Below are 7,500 nucleotides of genomic sequence, written 5' to 3'. Positions count from 1 at the left end.
TCCTTTTAGGTGTTTAGCTTTTTTCCTGTCAGTGTTTGTGTCTGTGTGACCTTTGACCTTCACTGGGGGAGCTCTAGGCTTTACTGCACCCACATCACTCAGTGAGCAGTCTAGGACTCTGGATTTCAGGGAACCTGGAAGTCCCCTGAATCACTGTTTACATGGCCCTCGCTTACATCGACGAAGAGGACAGGATGCACATACATGTACGTGACATGAGCGCACATGCCAACAAACAATCACACGCTCTGATGCCCCTATGTTCACTCTAATGCTGCTTACTACTAGTGTGTGTGTGTGTGTGTGTGTGTGTGTGTGTGTGTGTGTGTGTGTGTGTGTGTGTGTGTGTGTGTGTGTGTGTGTGTGCGCGCTGAACACTTCAGGACCGACGTGTTTGAGACACGGTGTTAAACACAACTTTCCCATACATATTAAACTCTAATCATGATGGATTAGGCCTCAGATCCTTTAACAGCTTGTGGAGACGCGTTTCATTTCATTTCAAACTCCCAGAGCCCTCTGATGAATAAGACCATCTAAGCTAGCTGACGTTCAGGTGGCACAGACAGCCAGAGTCATTTAGCTGCCAGGTATCTGAGCGCCCAAACCCCCGGAAACATCGCATTTAATCTGCTAATTGATCCCGCGCGCCGCTCTGCCATTCTTTCTGTGGGTGAATGAGGAGCCCAGAGATCCTGCTCACTATTCAGGCCGGCTCAATACGGCTGGAACGGGAATTAATGAGAGTGTGGAGGAGGTGGAGGGAGAGCCACGGAGGCCGTCAGACAGCTTTGTGTGAGGGATTACTGCTCCGTCTAACGAGGGAGGAGGGTGAGCGGAGAGAGGAAGGAGGGAGGAGACGAGGTGCCAAGAGACTTCAGATTCGTAGGAAATATTCCAGCTGGAGTTCAGCGGTCAGGATGGCAGGATTTGTTGTTTTTCCAGACAAGAATTCAAATATTCTGCCTAAAAAAAACGATGGACACGGAGCTAAGCAGCAGTTAGCATCACGAAGCTCTGCCGTGACTGAACTACATGTGTTGTGCCTGATGACTTTACGGCACAAAGCCACATTCAGACGTGAAGCAATGAGTTGGAACCATAAGCTACCACAACAGGAAAAAAAGCATTGTCTCAAAAATACAAGCCCAGCTCAGTGAGTCTCTCTTTGTGTCCCTCTGTCTCCAGGGCAGTGAACACAGACTTGTTGGAAAACGGCCCCTGATTGGCTGCAATCCCCATGTAGAACTCCTGAGCTCCATTTGTTCCAGCATAAAGGAACACAAGCGGGAATGACACACAAGCTGGTGTGACACGGGTCAGGAGCTGGTCATGCACTCTCTCACACACACTCACACCCACACACACACTCACACACACACACACACAGCAGGCAGTCAGTCCGTTAGGCTGCCAGTCACTCAGAATGATGGCAAACCGACAAAACTTTGTTCTTGCGATCTCAGTAACAGCTTGGCCTTGTTACCACGTCACCTCCGTGACCCGACAGTCACTCACACACACACACACACACACACACACACACACACACACAGTACACGCATACGCTGCCAGATAACAAGGCCGACAAATGAGGCTAACCTCATGTAGCGGAGCGACCAATTAAACCTCAGCAGCCTCACGCTGCATGGCTGCGGCTCATGATAACAGAGATGATGCCATGATGCTTCCTGCTCCGCCGAGACCAAACTAGACGTGAAACATCGCCTCTCTCTAATCACTCTGACTCCCCATGGAGACCAAAAAGGAGGAGGAGGGGGGAGGAGGAGGAGGAGGTGGAGGAGGAAGGAGTTGAAAGGGTTCACTCAGGCTTCTTTTAAAATATGCAGGTTTTTTTCCCTGTAAACTAAATTTAGAAGCCGAGTCTGACACTTCACCCAGCAGCTTAATGAAGCGTACCACCACACACACACACACGTCCCAGTTGTTAGCGTGTTTGAGATGCTGGTGTGTGTGTGTGTGTGTGTGTGTGTGTGTGTGTGTGTGTGTGTGTGTGTGTGTGTGTGTGTGTGTGTGTGTGTGTGTGTGTGTGTGTGTGTGTGTGTGTGTGTGTGTGTGTGTGTGTGTGTGTGTGTGTGTGTTTGGCCTGGAGTCTGAAGTGATTTTGTTTGTTTACTTCTCATTGAGTTTGTCTTGATTTAGATCTGGAACCTGAACGCCTCTTATGGATCCATGATCACTCTGATCCGACTGATTTACACGCTCATGATGATGATGATGATGATGTCATTTCTCTCTGTCGTCCATATCTACATCCACACAGTCACATTTCGGTGCCAGGTGACAGCAGCTGATCAATCCCGTCCTTCTCATCCTGATGGGAAAGCCGTGGCTCCCTGTGAGGCCCGACACAGGCACAGGTATACAGAGAAGAGAGCGCCACCTACAGACCGCCCAGCTCACTGACAGGCATCACCACGGCGATCTGGAGGAATATCACAACCTTTAGATTCTCCTCTGCCTCAGATCCAGCTTCTCCTCAGGGATCAAACACTGTGATCACGTTCACATCATCGATCACACTGAGTCACTTTAGCTCCATCAATACAATGAAGAATTCTTTCAATGTAGCAGGAGAGCTGCAGTGTACAGGATGAGATTTAGATAAACTGCAGATCTACACACATACACACACACACACACTGTACATACAAACACACAGATACACACTGTGGCCTGTGTATACACGGACATGACATCATGTTTGTTTGTTTCTGTCTAAATCAATTATCAACAACAAGCAGCAACACTATTTATTCTTTAGAATCCTTCAGACACACACACACACACACACACACACACACACACACACACACACACACACACACACACACACACACACACACACACACACCCTCCAGCTGAGCAGCTTCCTGATGTGTACCTGAAGTGAAGCTGAAGTGAGTGTGTTTACACTCATCCTGCCTTCAGCTAATGCCACCCACACAAACATAAACACTCAAGACACACAGACACACACACACACACACACACACACACACACACACACACACACACACACACACACACACACACACACACACACACACACACAACCATGCAGAAAGTATGATTAGGTGAAAATTCAGGATCGTGGAGTCACTGACGGATGAGCGAACAGGCAGATGCTGTCACACACATACACACACACACACACACACACACACAGGCCAAAACAGCTCTGCATGCACACACAGACTTTCAGTGGAACAGAATACTAATGCACAGTGTGCAGACACACAAACAAACACACACACCTGAGCATCCACAAGTGTAGGAAATGCATACACACATACACACTACTCAGGCAAGGTGACTGAGCAAACCTCACACACACAGACGATAATCCAGCTAAGTACAAACATGCCTTCACACACACACGTGCTTGTGCATGACAGCATCACCTCATCCACCTCTGCAGCCCCAATCCCCCCCACCTCCAGCCGACGTTACCATGGCTACGGCCAATCAGCCAGCAGCGACGAGGAAAACAGCCAGTCACCTTTTAGAGCAACACAGAGTTGATGAATTCCAATGGAGAGAGAGGGAGGGGGGAGAGGAGAGAGGAGGGGGAGAGAGGAGAGAGAGGAGGGGGAGAGAGGAGAGAGAGAGAGCGAGAGAGAGAGAGAGAGAGAGAGAGAGAGAGGGTGCTGGGTAAAAGTCAAGTAGGTAGGGGGGTAGAACCTGTGATGTAAGAGGGCAAAGCATGACTAGAAAGAATAACGTGTGTGTGTGTGTGTGTGTGTGTGTGTGTGTGTGTGTGTGTGTGTGTGTGTGTGTGTGTGATGTAACAGGGGTGTGTTTTCCTAGAAAGCTCTGTCGCCTCTTTTCAGGAAACCTTATTACTCTGAAAGTCAAAACTCTTTTTCCTGCTTTAGAACACAAAAGTGTCTCTGTACTGAGCCGACCTCTGACCTGACGCTGAACACACACACACACACACACACACACACACACACACACACTGAGGCATTTACAAACATCATGGCAGCAGAGTTCATGTTTACGTCTGGACGGCCGCTCACACACAGTAATGAGGTTCAGTGTGCATGATAGTGATGTGGAGACTCCACTGGCTGAGAGGAAACATGGTGTAAATTAGACAAAGAGACGCGGTTCAGCGGGCAAATGAGACAGGAAATGGGCCGGAGCAGAGTGAAGGACGCTACTGTTAGCATCTGTGTGTGGAGGAGGTGTGTGTGTGTGCGTTTACGCTCACACGCCTCCACAGCCATGTGCCGGATGTAGACGTGATCATACATACGAGTGTGTGTGTGTGTGTGTGTGTGTGTGTGTGTGTGTGTGTGTGTGTGTGTGTGTGTGTGTGTGTGTGGCACTGCATGTTACAGACACGCGTATGAGCGTCTGTGTGTGGGCGTACGAGGCAGAAGACAAGCTTATAGAGAGAAAGAGAGAGAGAGAGACAGGGAGAGAGAGAGAGACGTCTTTCACAGTGTTACACAAAGCAAAGGCAAGTTTGATTCTCTGGTCCAGCAGACATCAGAAGCTCTCTGACCTTGACACCAGCTTCCCCTGAGAGCCTTCTGACAAAGAGGAAGCACCTTCACGTGAGCTGAGCTGCTGCACAACTCCCTTTGCTCCGTCGCTTTACATATGGAACCTGAGACCACAGAAGACTCGTCCTTCATGAACACTAAGACACGATCCAGTTACATTACAGTGTGTGTGTGTGTGTGTGTGTGTGTGTGTGTGTGTGTGTGTGTTCTTCACTGAGCGGTTGGTTGAGCGTCGTTAACATTCCCTCACACCGGCAGCGTTCCATAAACAGTCATTAGAGGAGGAACGCTGGCTGCGCCTCTTCACCGCCGCTCCTCACAATCATCAGATCCATCATCACAGACGCACATAAACACTCTGAGTCTTCAGTTTACAAACTTTTTAATGTGGCGTCAGCGCGGCTCAGAGCTCAGCCGTGACTCTGCTCTGTGATCAGGCTTCATTCAGGGGTACAGGACGCAATTAGCAGCAACGCAGGGCGGGTAAACAAGCAGCACGTGACTCCTAACACGCTCATTTACACGGCCCCTGGAAGGAAACACGCTAGGCAGAACACCACACACACACACACACACACACACACACACACACACACACACACACACACACACACACACACACACACACACACACACACACACACACACACACACACACACACACACACACACACACACACACACACACACACACCCCCGCCCTCACTGCAGCCGCTACACAAACACTGAATTGATCGCACAATTATAAAGCTCTTTAAAAATCAAACCACTGAATATACTCACGACCTTTTGACCCTCGGACTCAGCAGCAGAACACTTAGAGTGTGACAGACACGTGAGCCTCTATATGTCTCATCTCTAATATGATTATAATCTAAGAAAATAGCATTATGGATGATAAATGAACTCACAGGTAAAGACCAGAGAACGGACTGAGGGGGGTAGCTACTGTCCTTACTCAGAGACATACATCTGCAGTAACTGCTAGAAACCAGCTGACCTTCCCCAGTAAAGGTCAATGGTCACACGGACACAAACACTGACATGATTCTACAGCAACTTTAAGCTGCTGCACGAGGCTCCTCCTCCTCACCAGGCTCCTCCTCACGAGGCCCCTCCTCACAAGGCTCCTCCTCCTCCTCATGAGGCCCCTCCTCCTCACAAGGCTCCTCCTCCTCACCAGGCTCCTCCTCCTAAGCGGCAGCAGCACATGAGCGATCATTAGAGCCCAGGACTCGTGAGCCAGAGCGACAGGGACTATTGATTGTGTGCGGTCACATGGGGAGGAGCATATGGAGCGTACAGGGTCGTATGTTGGGGTCTCATCGATCACACGCGTGTCCCTGGTGTGTTTCAGGAGCTCTAATTAGCTGAGATCTGCAGAGGATAAGACCAAGAAATACATCTCAAGTGTTCACAAGAGACCATCACAAAGATTCGACCTGTCCATGAAATCACTGCCATGGATCAGAGAGAGAGGAGAGGAGAGGAGAGGAGAGGAGAGGAGAGGAGGAGAGTCCATACTCAGACACTCACAGATCCATCAACCTTCTCCTGGGAGGTTTACATCTGTAAGAAGCTGAGAGTCCAGAGCCGAGCCGGATCAGGAAGCTTTGAGTTCATGCTCTAAACATGTAAACACCCGCAGCATCTGTGTGCTCGGCTGGCCTGGCTCTCCACACAGACCCTGGCAGCCTGGGGGAAAGAGCCTCTGTGCTTCTGCTGGAGTCCCAACTTAACAAACGAGCGTCGGGGCTCTGGAGCAGCGAGCGTCGGCCCCGGTGGAGCCACTTCATGAATATGTGCTGCTCTATTAAGGAGCTCACATTCTTCTTCTCTTTCTAATTCACACTTCAGAGACAGAGGAAAATGAAAACAAACCTCCAGGGGGTTAATAAAGTTTGATAGTAACACAGCGTGCATGGGCTCCGGCCCGGAGAGCCCGGTCTGTCTGAGGGGCCGGCTCAGTGGGGGGTATTAACTGCCTGGAAGCAGATTAAGAAAAAAGGCTCCAGAAAACCACAGTTAGGAGGACACACACACACACACACACACACACACACACACACACACACACACACACACACACACACACACACACACACACACACACACACACACACACACACACACACACACACACACACACACACACACACACACGGCCTGAAAGCCTCCAGACTCAAATCTCTGCCATCAAGATCCCACAATGCATTTCTGTGTGACCGAACCCACCGCCCAGACGCTTTGATCGGGCCGCCTGATTGGCTCATCAGTATGCTGCCGCTGACATTTCACCGCTCGCTCCGTTATCGGCCCGGGTGTGCAGGGACCTGCAGGTGTGCCGGGGTCTTCCTCAGAGAAGGAGATGGAATCAAGGTGGTGTCAAAACTGAATCAAACGGAAGCCTTTGTATGCATGGACACACACACACACACACACACACACACACACACACACACACACACACACACACACACGTCAGTCTGCCTGACCTCCCCGGCTGGAGGAAGCTTCGTTGTGACTGACGGCTGGCTGGGATCAGGTGGAGCTCGCTGGTGGAAGTTCGGACACATTTGGAGAGACATTCTGCCGGTGAGACGACAGCGCCGTGGCAACAGATGTGACAGTTAAACCCCTATTTAACCTGCTGTCGCCTCAGACACACACACACACACACACACACACACACACACACACACACACACACACACACACACACACACACACACACACACACACACACACACAGCGATGCCAGCTTTGATCAGATTCATTAATGTCTCTGTTTTCACATGAAGATTGTTTTTGTTGTTATTCCTGCTCTTCTTCTTCTTCTTCTTCTACTTTACAGTGATTTCATTCTATGGAGTCAGAGAAGCCAAACGACTCGGTCACATGAGCTCAGTGGCGTCCCTCTGACAGGAGTGTGTTTACGACTCAACAGCGCCACCGCATGACC

This window comes from Genypterus blacodes, unplaced genomic scaffold, assembly GCF_046128005.1.
Source record: "Genypterus blacodes isolate CSIRO-AG114 ecotype Tasmania unplaced genomic scaffold, CSIRO-AGI_Gbla_v1 ptg000508l_1, whole genome shotgun sequence".
NCBI lineage: Eukaryota > Metazoa > Chordata > Actinopteri > Ophidiiformes > Ophidiidae > Genypterus > Genypterus blacodes.
This window is presented reverse-complemented; position numbering follows the sequence as displayed.